At 38.1% G+C, this 16554-nt stretch overlaps 1 protein-coding gene across 2 annotated transcripts in view; it reads right to left on the bottom strand.

Annotated features, from left to right (window-relative positions):
* The window catches only part of FAM210A (family with sequence similarity 210 member A), a 59440-nt gene that overhangs the window by 2848 nt on the left and 40038 nt on the right, over positions 1-16554 (bottom strand). The gene's annotated exons all lie outside the window — the stretch shown is intronic.

Raw genomic sequence — 16554 nt, 5'->3', positions numbered from 1 at the left:
TTATAAACTGGGTTTCAATTTACAACGGTTTCGATTTACAACCATTCTTCTGGAACCTAATCCCGGCGTAAACTGAGGGCTACCTGTAATTTCTATCAGGTAAGCATACATAATATTTTCTTTCACCAGATGGTGAGAGTCCATGAGTCATCACATGTGGTAATCTATAACCAAGCAGTGAAGTCCACAAGATCACCATTAAATAGGGAGGGACAAAAAGTTAAGAGGCATACACACCAAAGTGATAAAAAAAACAACAAAAACAACACTTTGAAAAAGTGTATATAGAAGACCAAGTAACTTTCTTGCAAATTTGATCGACATTTCATTAAAAAAAGTCCAATAAGTGGCTACTGCTCTAGTAGAATTAGTAGTAATGTTGTTAGGAGGAGTCTTCCCCACAACTAAATAAGCCCTGCGAGCTAAGGCTATAAGCCAAGCAATTAAAGGTAACATCCGTAGCTTTCTCACCTTTGCAAAGAACAGAAATATGAACAAAATGAGAGCTCTCATAACATCCAAATTGGACAAAAAGAAGGAACCACAATTTCCTGATTACTAGTATCTGTAGATACTACCTTAGTAAGAAAGGAATAGCTAGTGCAAAGAACAGTCTTATCTTGTGAAAAGTCAGAAAGAGAGGTTTGCATTTCAAAACTGAAGAAAAAGAATCTTCCAGGATAAAATCTGAAGGTCTGGACCATGCATAAGCCCAAAAGAAGTTTAGAAAACCCTTAAAACCAGATTAAGATTCCAAACTGGACAAATAACTGGTTTAATTCTAAAATCAGAGTCTGAACAAAGTACTGAAAATATGGAGTTTTAGCAATTTTCTTATGAAACAAAACAGAAAGAGCTGAAACCTAACCCTTCAGGGAACTGGCGGACAAACTCTTATCCATACCCTCCAGCAGGAACTCAAAAACTCTAGGTATTCTGAACAAATTCCAGCGATAACCTTTCTGTGTAAACCATGAAAGAAAAGTTTTCCAGACCTTATGATAAATACGTTTAGCAACAGGCTTCCTAGCCTGAATCAAGGTGTCAATAACCTTATCAGAAAAACCTCTCAGACAGAATTAAGCATTCAATTTCCATGCCATCAAATTCAGAGGTATGAGATCTTGATTTAAAAAAAAAAAAAAAAACAGAAGAAAGAAGAGGACCTAGAAAATGAAGATCTCTTAGAGGAAGCCTCCAAGGCAGTCACAATGACATCTGGACCAGATCTGCAAACCAAATCCTTTGAGGCCACACTGGAACATTCAGAATTGCTAAAGCTGATTTCTGCTTGATTCTTGCTATAAGTCTGGATAGTAGCACAAACAGGAAAGATGTAAATCAGGTTGAAAAACCTGGGAACCACTAGGACATCTATCAGACTCACCCAAAGGTCCCTGAGACCTGACACAATACTGAGGCAGTTTGTGATTCAAGCGAGAGGCCATGAGATCCATCTCTGGCAAATCCCAATGTCTCAAAATTCCTGATTCAGACACTGTTACTCTGAGTAAAAAGAAAGGCAAGTGAGAAAGTTTGCATCCCAATTGTTCACACCCAGAAAATGGATGGCACACTGACTGGAATCACAGAACAATTACTGTGACACTGACTGGAATCACAGAAAAGGCTCCTGTCCCATATCGGGCCAACTCGTGAGATCTCGGAGGATTGCACAGAGTTCCAAAATGGGTAACCTTGCCTCCTGTGGAGACTTAAAGGGCCATGAAATCCACATTTTTTCTTTCATGATTCAGAAAGAGAATGCAATTTTAAACATCTTTCTAATTTACTTACATTATCTAATTTGTTTTATTCTCTTGATATTCTTTTCTGAAAAGCATATCTAAATATGCTCAGTAGCTGCGGATTGGTTGCTGCACATAGAAGCCTTGTGTGATTGGCTCACCATGTGCATTGCTTTTCTTCAACTAAGGATATCTAAAAAATGAAGCAAAATAAATAATAGAAGTAAATTGTAATGTTGTTTAAATTTGTATTCTCTATCTGAATCATGAAAGAAAGATTTTGGGATTAGTGGCCCTTTAACTCCCTGCGCTCTCTGAGACCTAATGACTGCACTAACCTAACAGGCTGGCATATAAATTACTAGCCAGGGATAAAGAAGACAGATAAGTGCGTAACCTGGGAATGAACATTAGCATAATAGCTTGTTCTATGGCTAGTTATCATCCTAGGAGCAGCCTCTTTTTGAGCAAAGGAGGAACTGGACCTCAGATCAGTTAGAGGATCCCTTTCAATGATAAGTAGATCTGCTCTTCAATTTCTCCTCATCAAGGAAGCAAAATAAAAAAGGACAGGATCATGGAAAGTGGGAGGGATTTAAATATTTGGTGTATTGGATATCTTTTGCCTTCTCCTAGTAGTCAGAAATTCCCACAAGTGATGGCTCATGGACTCTCACCATCTGATGAAAGAAATTTTAACTGGACATTAAAGGGACAGTCTAGTCAAAATTAAACTTTCATGATTCAGATAGGGCATGCAACTTTAAACAACTTTACAATTTACTTTTATAATCAAATGTGCTTTGTTCTCTTTGTATTTTGTTGAAAGCTAAACCTAGGTAGGCCCATATGCCAATTTATAAGCCCTCGAAGGCCGCCAGTTCTCAGTGCATTTTGACAATTTTTCAGTTAGATACTGCTATTTCATGTGTGCCATATAGATATCATTGTACTCACTCCCGTGGAGTTATTTATGAGTCAGCATTGTTTGGATAAAATGCAAGTCTATCAAAAGAACTGAAATAATGGGGCAGTCTGCAGAGGCTTAGATATAAGCTAATCACAGAGGTAAAAAGTATATTAATATAACCGTGTTGGTTATGCAAAACTGGGGAATGGGTAATAAAGGGATTATCTATCTTCTTAAACAATAACAATTCTGGAGTAGACTGTCTCTTGAAATATGCCTTGCTTTTGTGTAAAAAAATAGCTATGTCCCATGCTCCCTAAAAAGGCCAAAAAGGAAAATCTGTATCCTAGGTTTTCAAAATGCTGTAAATTGTCTAAACAATGTATCTGATTTGCAGTACAGGTATACCCCGCTCATACAGCGGGTTAGGGACCGGAGCTCCGCTGTAAAGTGAAAACCGCCTTAAAGTGAAACAAGGCAGTTTTAGCTTTCTTTTCACTTGCCAGTGTGTTTAAAAACTTAAAAACATGTTTGAACTAACATATATTAGGGGTACAATAGTGCTACGTTTAGTTTAACACTCGCACAGCACAGTATTCAATAAATACTGTACCTGTAAAATAGTGACAATTACTGTAGTACAATTTGCCAGAGTATAGCACTGAGACACAGATTGCACTGTAATGCTGTAAACAGAGTGAACTAAGCATAATAAAATGGTGCCAGTCACTTTTCTTGCAATCTCACAAAGATTACAGCACTGTTTTAAAATCCTTGGAGGTTGAACTTCAGCTCCACAAAGCGCTGTATTAGCGAAGCGCTGTAAAGTGAAGCGCTGTAAAGTGAGGTATACCTGTATGTGCATTTTGGCCTCTCTAGAGTGGGTGGGACAAGTACTATTCTTGCATAAAACAGGAGGTGCTTAAATTCCTAGTCCTGTTGGTTAAAAGGACATTACAATTAATCTGTTACTGCAAAATGTTAATTACCCAAAAGTTGAAATGTTTACAACTTAATCCACACTAGATCTCTTTCCTCTCTTCTCCCTAATTATATCTCTTTCATTCTATAAAACCATTTTAAAACTGCATTGAAGGTGCCTAATGAAATCTTACTTGGTTTGAGCACAAGTGATTGTTATAATGTGATTAGTATTTGCCCATGTGCAGCATTTCTTGTGACTGTATTAGAACCAATGAGCAAACGCTTTAGATGCTCATGCATTATAGAAAAAATACCCCAAAATGCTTTTGAAACAAACTCCCCCCCCCCCCCCCCTGAATATTTAGTTTGGAAGAGACAGCTTTAGAAGATCAGAGATAAAATGGAAGGCTATATTTACACTATGTATGGCAATACAGGCCAAGCATGCCAGTCTTGCATTTTGCCTGTTTTTTGTTTTATTACGCTTACAGGCAACAGTTCTGTTTTCCACGGGCAACATAAAAGAATAAGAATTAATTTAAGACTGGCAAGGCTTTACAGAGAAATCCTGGCTGCCGCGGATCTCTGCCTCATTATTTGTGCTGCTGCTGTACTTGACATGTACTGCTAGGCCCTGTGCAACTAAGGCCCAATTATCAAGTTGCTACAGGTATCGTAGGAGGCTGCAAAAGATCAATAAACCAACTTCACTGTCAGAAATGTCATAACAAAAGTGACTCAAAGCAAACTCATCATAGCTAAATGAACAGAAATATAGAGCTAGCTCAACTTTAGCAAACATTTTATAAAACATACTGATAGTCTAGACAGGCATTTGCTTCACTTTTATAGATAATTAAATGACCAACAAAATATATCTGTGAAATGAATCTTACATAATGTAGAAAGATAATCATGCAAATCTTAAATGCAGTGCATCATTCAAGTAAATGTATTGTAAAGAGACAATAGCATATAAAATATAAAATGTCATCAAACGTTAAAGTCAGATATACTTAGGAGCTATGGAAGAATGCATATATGTTGCAGGTAAAGTCAGATACTGGGTAATCCTAGGATTAACCGGGTAAAACGGACATTACCCAAGCGGCTGTGGGTAAAGCCCGATGTATGATCATAAATCCCCTCAGAGTGCGGAGTCACTGCATCGAATATATATAGCATCCCCCCATCTTGACTTTTTATTTTTGCTTCCACCTGGGGGGTTCCATTAATAGTTGTTGTCCCCCCCCCCTCAGGGCATTCATCCCCTTTGCACATACGTCATGCCGGGGGGGGGGGGGAAACAATGATTAGTGGATTGCAGATGAGTCATCTGTCAATCAATTGACGAATTTGGCGGGCGGAGGAACAGCGCTTACCGTTCTAACATTACAAAGTGAAAATCTCAGAAGATAAGTATATCCTACACATTTGATGAATGAAAGTCTCATTCATTTTTTAAATTCTTTCCTATGACTTAAGCGACTATGCTCAAGTTTACATTCACTTTAAGTTAAATGTATTCTTCCTTAAACTCTTATATACTTTGCTGGATAGAGGAAACGAGCATCATTCTGGGATAACACACATAGGTTTCTTTTTTTCCTTTCTAAATGTGAATCCTGCTATTTCGCTGCAAAGCTACATATTATTTTGCTCTTGAGAATTGTGAGTAACGTTTACCTTTATAAGATATGTTGTCTACTGCAACTGTACTGAAGCACATAAATATATTTTTTTTGTTCACCTGTTTTATCCATTTGAAGCCTGTGGAAATCCCTAAACTGCACAACACAAAGAAATCATAACACTATGAATTGAATTTGCTATGAAGACTAACAAGGGAAATAGATGACTCAAATATAGAAATCATAACCATTAAAGGGACAGTCTACACACTAACATTGTTATTATTTAAAAAGATAGATAATGCCTTTACTAGCCATTCCCCAGCTTTGCACAACCAACATTGATATATTAATATACTTTATAACATTTAAACCTCTACATTTCTGCCTGTTTCTAAGCCACTATAGATTAATAATCACATGCTTTTTTTTTGCTTTTCACAACAGGAGACTGATAGTGCATGTGGGCCATATAGATAACATTGTGCTCACACCTGTGAGCTCTGTACAACACAGCTAAAATGCAAGTCAATAGATACCAAATAAAAAGTCATGTGATCAGGGGGCTGTCAGAAGATACTTAGATACAAGATAATCAGAGGTAAAAAGTATATTAATATAACATACTTACCAAAAGACACCCATCCACATATAGCAGATAGCCAAACCAGTACTGAAAACTATCAGCAGAGGTAATGGTATAAGAGTATATCGTTGATCTGAAAAAGGGAGGTAGGAGATGAAGCCCTACGACCGATAACAGAGAACCCTTGAAAAGATTTCCCGTGAGAGAAACCATAAAAATCAATAGTCGATACTCTCTTCACATCCCTCTGACAAACACTGTACAAAGAGAGGAATTGGGCTTTAGAATGCTTAGAAGCGCTTATTATAGAAGAAGATAAAAAAAATCAAGCACAAACTTACTTCACCACCTCCATAGGAGGCAAAGTTTGTAAAAACTGAGTTGTGGGAGGTGTATTTATAGGCATTTTGAAGTTTGGGAAACTTTGCCCCTCCTTGTAGGATTGTATATCCCATACGTCACTAGCTCATGGACTCTTACCAATTACATGAAAGTGTATTAATATAACTGTGTTGGTTTTGCAAAACTGGGGAATGGGTAAGAAAGGGATAATCTATCTTTTAAAACCAAAAATTCTATTGTAGACTGTTATTTTGTACATAAAAAACTGGGATCTAAACAATCTTGAGAAACCCTAGCTTATCGTCACTAGCCAGAATACTAGGGGTGCTTAAAATAATCGATTCTGTGCTGCATCGATGCAGTGCAGATCAGAATCGATTCAGGGGTGACATCATCGCGCAACGCCACGTGACCCCGCCTCTCTCACATAGACGAGCCGACAGCATTTGTGTCAGGAATAATCTGGTTACAGACCCAAACTACACCACATCAGGACTTGCTGTGCACACTGCGCAGATATCTGACCCAGAGAGCATTACCAATAGACCTCCTCTCACACACAAATGTTCCGGTCAGGAATTTTTATGACGCCTATCCTAAAGAGCCGACAGCAGCTCATGTAAACAGTGAATCTTTTCTTGTATTATCGATTCACTGTTTACTGTTGCGGTCTCTGCTTCATGTTTCCTCTCTGTCAGACCCTTAGCCCAAACGAGTATTTGAGGGTTGCTGTAAAACTTTTGACTTACTGTATCTAATAGCAACCCTCAAATGCTCGTTTGGGCAAGGGGTCTGACAGAGAGGAAACATGCAGCAGAGACCGCAACAGTAAACAGTGAATCTATAATACAAGAAAAGATTCACTGTTTACATGAGCTGCTGTCGGCTCTTTAGGAGAGGTGTCATAAAAATTCCTGACCGAACATTTGTGTGTAAGAGGAGGTCTTTTGGTGAGTTTGTGTATATGTGTATATATATATATGTGTATATATATATATATATATATATATATATATATATATATATATATATATATATATATAAAAAAGGACCTCTGATGAAGCGACCAATCGAGTCGCGAAATGCTTCAGGCCACGCATCATCACTAGCCGAGATTCAGGAACTAAGTGCTACGGCACGGTTTGTTTAATACCCAGGACTGCTGGGGATTTTAAAATCAACTACACTGTTTTTTTTATATATACAAGGCAGTTTGTTTTATAACTATTGAAGTTTGCAAAGATTGCACAAGAGCCTTGGGACACTGACTGACATTTTTACTATATAACCAGCTATATGCGTTTTTTTATGAAAAAAGCATTTTTAATGTTACAATCATGTATAAAATGTTGAATTAAAGCACAATTTTATTCAAGACCTTTTGTGGTGTGCAATACCCATTCCTTTACTCCCCATACACGCTGGACAAAGGATTTCCTCCAGGATAAACACAGCAGCCACCTTTCGAAGTGGTTAATCTTCTGCTGGAGAGGTGAGGATTGCATTCAAGGAGAGAAGTATAAGTCACAAGCACAAGGGGATTGGATTGCCTTCCTTAGTGGATATTCACTACTCAGAGTCTTATCTATACCTCATAAGGTTGAGGTGGAAACACATGAGTTTGCATTTGTTACTGCACTTTTGAAATTTAACAAGTGTCTCGATATACTACACCAGGAGGTTTTCTTTTGCTGTGCGCCCTTCCCTCTTCTGTTCCAGGATATAGAGATAGATAGATAGAGATATATATATATATATATATATATATATATATATATATATATACATACATATACATATATATATATATATATATATACATATATACACACACACACACACACACACACACATACACATACATACAGAAATAAGTATATGTATATATATTTATGGAATAGAACAAGTTCAGGAAAATCATGGACAGTAATCGTGATGCATCGCAATATCGAATCGTTACCATGATAATCATAATCTAATCGTGAGACCAGTGAAGATGCGCACCCCTACAGAATACCAGGAGTATACTTCTCTATGTGATGTCATTATAAAATGTAAAACCACAAAAACTATTGTTAACTATTAAAATATCACAGGGGATAGAGCACCTTGCTGTTAATGGAACTTTAAAAATGTCATTACCTGTCAACCAGCTTTGCATTTCTCGGTTCTTAATTTTAACAGTAATATAACAGAGCTCAATCTGAAATGTCCTACCCTTTCAAAGTGACTGAAAGCTTTATTTATTTAAAAAATAAGGAGTAGAGCAGCCTTGACTCAAAATAACTGTAATGATAATAAAATCCAATTGCAGTATCTAGTTCTGCTACATTGTATCTATACGTCCACTGGCTCACTTACTTTAGTTTCAGTCTAAGGCCCCCATTTATCGAATCATGGATGGACAAGGTTTCCAAAAGTGAACTTGTTCACCCATGATCGCGGCTGTACATCCACTGCCCGCATTTAAAGTGAATGTCAACTTTCATGATAGAGTGCCCGGTTTTTTAAAAAACTATTAAAACAGGGGCACTTTCATTCATGAAAGTTTACATTGCACCAGATGTTACAAATAATTACCTTCTTCTCCTGAAAACGCTGGATCACTGACCCCCCGCCTGCAGGTCCTCTGTACTTCGTCAGCAATGACTAAACCGGCTTCCTCCAATCACAGCTTCCCCCCCAGGAACGTCCATCTGGTGAGGCAACACAGTGTTTGGAGGAAGTCTGTTTCATCACGGCTGTGCAAGTACAGCAGGAAGAAACAGGCGGGGGGGGGGGGGGAAATCGTTGATCCGGCATTTCAGGAGAAGGTGGTAAGTATTTGTAAAATCCGGTGCAATGTAAACTTTCATGAATGAAAGTGCCCTTGTTTTTAATAGTTTTTTAAAAAACGGGAACTTTATCATGAAAATTGACATTTACTTAAACATTGTACAAGGAAAATGTTGATTGGTCATGGGTTTGAGGTGTTTTAACTCTGTCACCTTTGAGATAGCTGTGAGGATAAGTAGCAGCGAGCTCCAAAACAGCTTCCCCCGTTTGCTAAATAGTGTCCTAAGCCTTGGGTATAAAAACGATCCTAGGACTTGCTGTCCCAAATTCCTGTATTGTCATTCACTAATACTAACTCATTTTTAAATACTTTATATCTTATACACAATCTTTATTTTGTTATTTTAGATGCAAGCCATTCAATTGGTAGGTCCAAAAATTGTAAATTGTGAGACACTCTTATAATCAATGCAGCAGAATCTCTTTTATAACCATTCACGTCTCACTACACATGAAGAATCTCGGGATGACAAACACACCTTCCAAACTTTACAGAACAAACCAATTCAAAAAATGAACGCTCTCTATATAAAAGTTCATTTTAACATTTGAAAAAAAACAAAACAAAAAAAAAAAAAAAAAAAAAGTTGAAAAGAATTAAAAGAGAAATAAAATAATAATTTGACAACTTTGAAATAGCGCGACATGCTGCAAGACAAGATACTTCCCAAGGTCAATAGAATCTTTATGAATTCAGCATGCTAGGCCTGGGTGTACATGAAAAATCTCAACCAGAGTGCTCATGGCCAACCACTCATTATATCCAGTGAGACTAATTTACCAAAACAATCAGACATAAGAATATTTTACATATATTTTCATAAATGGTTGTGCGTTGCAGTTGTAATTATTTTCCTACTTGCTTTTGATTCGCAAAATATTAAATCGAGCACCTAATGCACCTACAGATGTTGTTAACTGCAGAAACACCCACTAACCAAGCAGTGGAAAATATAAGTGAAACAATGCTCAATGTATTTCAAAACATGATTTTGCCTGCAAATTGAACTTTTTTTTTTTTTTTTTTTAAGTTTTCAAAAGAGCTTTATTAATCTTATCATGTTTACAAGTGAGAATATGCAAATAATAAGAGAGAAACAAAACAGAAACAAATTTAGCAATGCGAGGACACATCTCGTCCTCTAAACAGTCTATAGACACACATTGTGAGATGAATAGTAAATTGTTCAAGGAAAGTCCGCTAACACAGTAATTAGTTAAAATACATAGTGGTACCTTATAGCACGGATGGGGGAGACCCAAAGGTCTCTTGGCCAGGAGAGGGGGGGGGGGGAGGATAGAAGTCTAGAAGTGAGAAGAGGGGGAGGGGAGGAAGAGGGTTGAGGAGTATATCGTCAGTCAAGAGTGGGTGTTTCAAAAGAAAGCCATCTGGGTCCAGTCAGGTCTATCCCTAGGTCAGATCTCCTATTCCGCCCAAGAGAACTAAGAGGGAGAGAGAACATTAGGTCTCCAGGTTGTGTCATAAATGTCTTTCCAGTCGGCCCATGTAAGCTCAAATAGGTCAGAATTGCCTAGATTATAAAATATGCTTTTTTCCATAATGTATAAGTAAGCCATATAGGAGCAAACTCTCGTCCAGCTAGGTGGGGACTCTGATTTCCAGTCACAGGCTATCAGATGTTTGATGGACATGAAAAGGTATATACTTATGTAAGCATGATGTTTAGGGATAGAGTGAGTAACTATGTGTAGCAGGGCAACTGCGGGAGAGCTACGTAAGGAGATTCCCAATTTGGGAAGGGCTCTAAAACATTTTGTCCATAAGGGGCGTATTTTAGGACATTCCCACCAGATGTGTAAAGAGTCCCCTCTCTGACCACAACCCCTCCAACAATACGGAGATGCGCTAGGGAATATTTTAACTAGCCTGGTGGGCACATAGTACCAATGAGCCACCAACTTATAAGTTTCAAATAGGGTGGTGCAATGTATGGCTTTTTTGGTTCGTTCAAGCGCTTGTTCCCAATCATCTACTGTGAGTGATTTCTAGTAGGGATCCCCACTTTACAAGGTGGGGAGCCAAATCTGAGTTTAGATCAGAGTCCAACAGGGTATAATGTCTGGAGAGGGGCCTATAAAGCCTCTTTCCTTGGTTCCAAGTGGTCTCCCATGGGGTCAATGGACGGTTTAACTGAGGCTTAAAGCCCCAGGAGGTCAAGAAGCTTTTAATTCTGTAGTATTCAAATTTCAGGATATGGGGTAAGGCCACATCAGCTCCCAACTGTGACGCAGATTTAAATCCACACTCCGATGGCGGAAGCCAGAGGTCCGAGACCATCTTTATTCCGATTTGGGTCCATTTCAGTGGATGGGCATCCTGTAGGCCTACCAATAGGCCGGACAAGGAGGTTATGGGAGAGGGGTGATGGGGCAATTTGTCTAGAGTGGCGGATTTTATCCCAAAATTGCAGGCATTCCTGGATGATGGGATTTATCAGGGATAGTTCCCTACAACAATGTGTAGGCGTCCAAATCAGGTCACGCAAAGTTAGGTTGTAGGGTAACGAGGCCTGTTCAATGGAGTGCCATTTGGAAGAAGACTGCATGACTCCCCATTGAGAGACATGGGTGAGCATGGCTCCCTCAAAGTATCTTACTATCGAGGGAGAGCCCAGACCTCCTTTTGACCTAGGCAGCTGCAGAACTCTCTGCGCCACCCTTGGGGGTTTGTCTTGCCATATATGTTTAGTGAACTCGCTCTGAAACTGTAATAGAATATGCCTGGGAACTCTGATTGGCAGACAGCGGAATAAGTATGTGAGACGAGGTAGAAAAGACATCTTTAAAGCTGCGATCCGTCCCAGCCATGAGACTTGCGAGAGGTTCCAACTCTTACTGAGGGAGCGAAGCTCCGATAGCAAGGGGAGGTAATTGTCCCTGATAATCCGGGGGAAGTCGTTGGACAATTTGACTCCTAAATGGGTCACTGAAGTTTCCGACCATCTGAACGGATATTTGGATTTTAGAGGGGCCACAGACGAGTTCTGGAAGCCTTGAGTGTAGATCTCAGTTTTAGGGATATTTAGTTTGTAATGAGAATGGGCACTAAATTCCCTGACTATCAGTAGAAGTCTAGGGAGGGTGGTCGCGAGATCCGAGGAGAAAAGGGTAATGTCGTCAGCAAATAAGGCTATATTATGTTTGGTACCACATAGGGTAATCCCACTCATGTGCGGGTCAAGTCGAATTTGTTCTGCCAACGGCTCGATAGCCAGCGCGAAAAGCAGGGGTGATAGGGGGCAGCCCTGTCTAGTCCCGTTGGAGATTTGGAAAGGGGGAGTTTGGAAACAGAGTCCCTTTACCGAGGCGGAGGGAGTAGAGTATAAGGCTTTAATTGCTCCCATGAGGGAACTTGGAAATTGAAAGGTATCAAGTACTTCCCACAGAAAACGCCATCTCACCCGATCAAAGGCCTTTTCTGCATCTAGCGATATAATCGCCATAGGTTTATTGAGGCTGGACGACAGAGTCATCACATTCAAGAGTCTTCTAGTATTATCTGGTCCCTCTCTTTTGGGGATAAATCCTACCTGGTCTGGGTTGATTAAATTGAACTTTACAAGTGTTTATGAATCCAGGCGCTATTCAATCTATAATCCTACTCTATAAATACTAAGGGGTAGATTTAGTAAGCAGAGTATGCCGAGTTCTACCCGTGAAGTTTCCAGTTTGCCGGAAACATAAGTTAAGAAGAACCAGTCGTTAGACCGCTGCTCCTTAACTTGTCCGCCACCTTTTAGGTAGCAGACTGCAATCATCCTGATCCAAATCGGGATGATTGACACCTCCTGCAAGCAGCAGATTGGCCATGAATGTGCAGGGGGCGGCATTGCACAAGCATTTCACTAGAAATGCTGGTGCAATGATAAATGCAGATAGCGTATGCTGTCGGCATTTAGTGATGACGGGCGGACATGATTCGCTACAGCAAATCATATCTGCCAGCCACTTGATAAATCGGCCCCTTAGTGTCTTATTTATTTGTAACAGGTTTTCTGAATAATTTATAACTGTAACATGAGATCTCAACTTAATAAGTGGTGAACTGAGTGAGAAACGCAAGACTAATACAGGCATAAATTCAGAATTCAAAAATCAGAACTTTTTAACAATAATAACAAAATTTAGTATTTTGCTCCTCCTGTAAGTCAAACTATGTCTGTGTCTTTGGTTTGGTTTTCGTGCTCTAAAATGCAAACAATAGGAAAGGTACTAAGTATAGAAAGAAATTTATTAAAAATGATTTAAACTACTACATTTAGGTTACATGTATAAGCTGTATTATGACATGTAAATATTGATGTTTACACTTGCTCCCATCACATATCTAAAACTGTCTCATTTTACAGATGCAAATAATCCAAAATCCTAACTATTCCAAAATTCAAACCTTTTCCGGTCCCTAGCAGTTTAAAGTTTTTTTTTTACTTGCATTCTGTGAATTTGCAATTTTCATAAAAACAAGGGTGATAACCACAAAACTGTATCATCTTGATGGACAACAGATAAAGAGAACAACAAAGCAGGACTTTACTGCTGTGTTTAACAACTTCAAAGACAATGTATTCATTGGTACAAATAATTTCTGCAGCTGAATTTAAACACCAAAGAGGTTGCATAAAAATATGACTAATTCTTTCAAAAACCTAGCAAAATCAAACTCATGTAGAAAAGAAATGTAATACTGATGCACAACTAAAATAACAATATGGACTTTGAGAACTGAGCTTTAATCCCATATTTATTCACCTAAATTGGCTAAATAAAAGCCTACAATGCATTACATGCTCAGTCTAGTAGACCGGTAATATGGTAAAAAAACCAAAAACACAAGTGGGTAATATCAAGTGTTTTGCACTATACTACCCATGTGTAGCTAGTTTCTTCAGTATATGTGAGATATAATACAAAATAGAAGATATAAACCTTCTCCAAGTGAGTAAGTCTTGTGGGAGGACATGCAAACTGCTACTACTGGAAAAATAAAAAACAAGATCTCCTTGATTCAAGATCTCATTTTTTCTTCGTTCTCTTGCTTTATTTAAAAAGCAGGATTTTAAAGCTTAGGAGCTGGCACATTTTTGGTTCAGAACCTGGGTTATGCTTGCTTATTGGTGGTTAAATGTAGCCACTAATAAGCAAGTGCTATCCTGGGTGCTAAACCTAAAATGGGCCAGCTCGTAAGCTTTACATTCTGGCTTTTTCAAATAAAGATAGAGAATGAAGAAAACTTGATAATAGATTTAAATGAGAAAGTTGCTTAAAATTATCATAAGAGAACATTTTTGGGTTTAGTATCCGTTTAACTTTAGACTAGCTGTGAAATCCTCCCGGATAGCAGATAAATGTGCCATTACAGCTCAACATGTTAATGAAAGGCACTTTGCAGGATGAAGTGTGTTAAAAAGAGTTAGAACACAGTTTTTGGACCTGTGCTTAAATTTTGAACAAGCTTGGTGACCCACTATAGATTGTAAACCCTTGAAGTTTTACATCCCAGATTATCTGAGGCTGAAAGCCTTTAAATATTTTTTACTAATTAATTATCTGATTTTGGGTAATATGGGGAAGACATTGCATGAATTGGAGTCTCCAGTTGGCTTAATTCAGTGCCAGGGTGGAATTGATTTAAATCCATAGCCAGTAAGACTTGATTTAAATCATGGTTTTCTACAAAAGGTTTCATTTTTAGGATAACAACTTTTCATATTACGTACCAATAGAAATACACAAATAATTATGAAATGATTAGGAGGTGAAAAATCTCCAGTTTAATCACATATTTGTTTATCTTTTCAGCTGTATTTCAGTTAAAAGAGAAGAATAATCATTACCTTAATAATAACAATTTAGTTTTATTTAACCTCTTCACACCGGTAAAACATTCCATGCCGTCCTAACAGCACTGGAATTTAATGCCGTTAGGACAGCATGGAATGTCCTACCATATACAGCATCCTGCAGCTTACTCCTTTGACGAAGGCAATGATCGGCCTGGGGGCATGCCTAGCAGCGTAGGCAGTCCCCCATGATCTGATATTGATATTCTCTGTCCGAAACATAAAAGATAAATTCTGGGTTAAAGTCCCTTTAAGATCTCTCTCTCACCTCTAGAAAGAAAAATCTTCTAGATAGAAAAATGCCCAAAATAATCTTACATAAACATCTGGGAGTGCATAACATTGTAAATGGATTAAGGATTTTAAATTTACAAAAAAAATTAAAACGTTACAACCATAAAAATATAGCCTCATGATACATAACTAAAAAACGAATCCTTATTTCAAGGTGAATAGCCTTTGGATTATAATGTATCTGAAATAGATATTTTCTCAAGTCATTTAATTTTAAAAAAATGTATTTAAATAAAAAGAAAGAAAAAATTCAAAAAAATGAATTAAAAAAAACAAAAAAAAAAAACACCTGATTTATTTGATTTAACACACATATACAATACACGCACACACATACAATACACACACACAGAGAAGCACACTCACAGGAATGAACAACCGGCTCAATAACATTGTTAGCCTGTTCTATGGCGATTTACCACCTGGGTGCAGCTTCTTTTAGCCCAGTAACGCTTTTCACAGAGTAGAACTTTTCTGTAGTATATCAGTCTGATCCAGCCTATTACGGTCAGTCCAGCACCAAAATACCAGGCAATTCCTCTCTGAACAAGGAACACAGCAAACCCAGACAATCTTTTCGGCCTTCATTGGGCCTCGTCAGTGAGGTGTAGCCATATTCCTCTAAGCACACTGAGCAAGGAGTCCACGTCTGGTTTCCCCTTTTTCCCATAGGGTGACTAAATACACACAGAGTGTGTCCCCTTTTCCTGTAATTTCATTATGAAATTGTGAGGTTTTCAGTTCCTGTTAGAAATGGAAGTGCAGAACACTGTTATATTCTACACAGCCATTGGCTGCACACTCTAGTGACCTATTTATAAATATCCTTACTTGGCCATAGCAGAGAAAGTAACAAAATGGCAGCTCCCATTGTTTTATAAACAGTAAAAACTTTACACTCATTTTGTCACTATTTAAACATATAAAACTTAAAAAAAAAAAAAATTCTCAGACTAATCTTTTCTTTGAATGCTTCATTTTATATAGCATGTATATATTGTTTAATGTCCCTTTAAGGCAGTGCTTTCCAAACTGTGTGTCGGCGGCAGTGTGTAGGTGTGTCCCTGCATCAGCACACATTTTTTTTTTTATTTAAATTTTTTTTTAAATAGTTTTTTGGTTTCCGACTTTCCGCCTACCTGCTACGCATATCACATGGTTGACACGTGATTGATACCTAGTGGGTCACAGATAATCTTAACCTATTGACGCAGTCCAGTGGGAACAGAAACTATTCCCATTTTTCTACAAGCTCCCTAAGTGCTACTTGTATTTATTGCCCCATAAATTGCAAAAAAAGCAAAGAACATGTAAACATTGGGTATTTCTAAACTCAGGACAAAATTTAGAAACTATTTAGCATGGGTGTTTCTTGGTGATTGTAGATGTGTAACATATTTTGGGGGTCAAAGTTAGAAAAAGT

Source organism: Bombina bombina, chromosome 5 (assembly GCF_027579735.1).
Source record: "Bombina bombina isolate aBomBom1 chromosome 5, aBomBom1.pri, whole genome shotgun sequence".
In the NCBI taxonomy this organism is placed as follows: Eukaryota; Metazoa; Chordata; class Amphibia; order Anura; family Bombinatoridae; genus Bombina; species Bombina bombina.
Note: the sequence above shows the minus strand (reverse complement) of the source record. Positions and strands in the feature narration are given on the sequence as shown.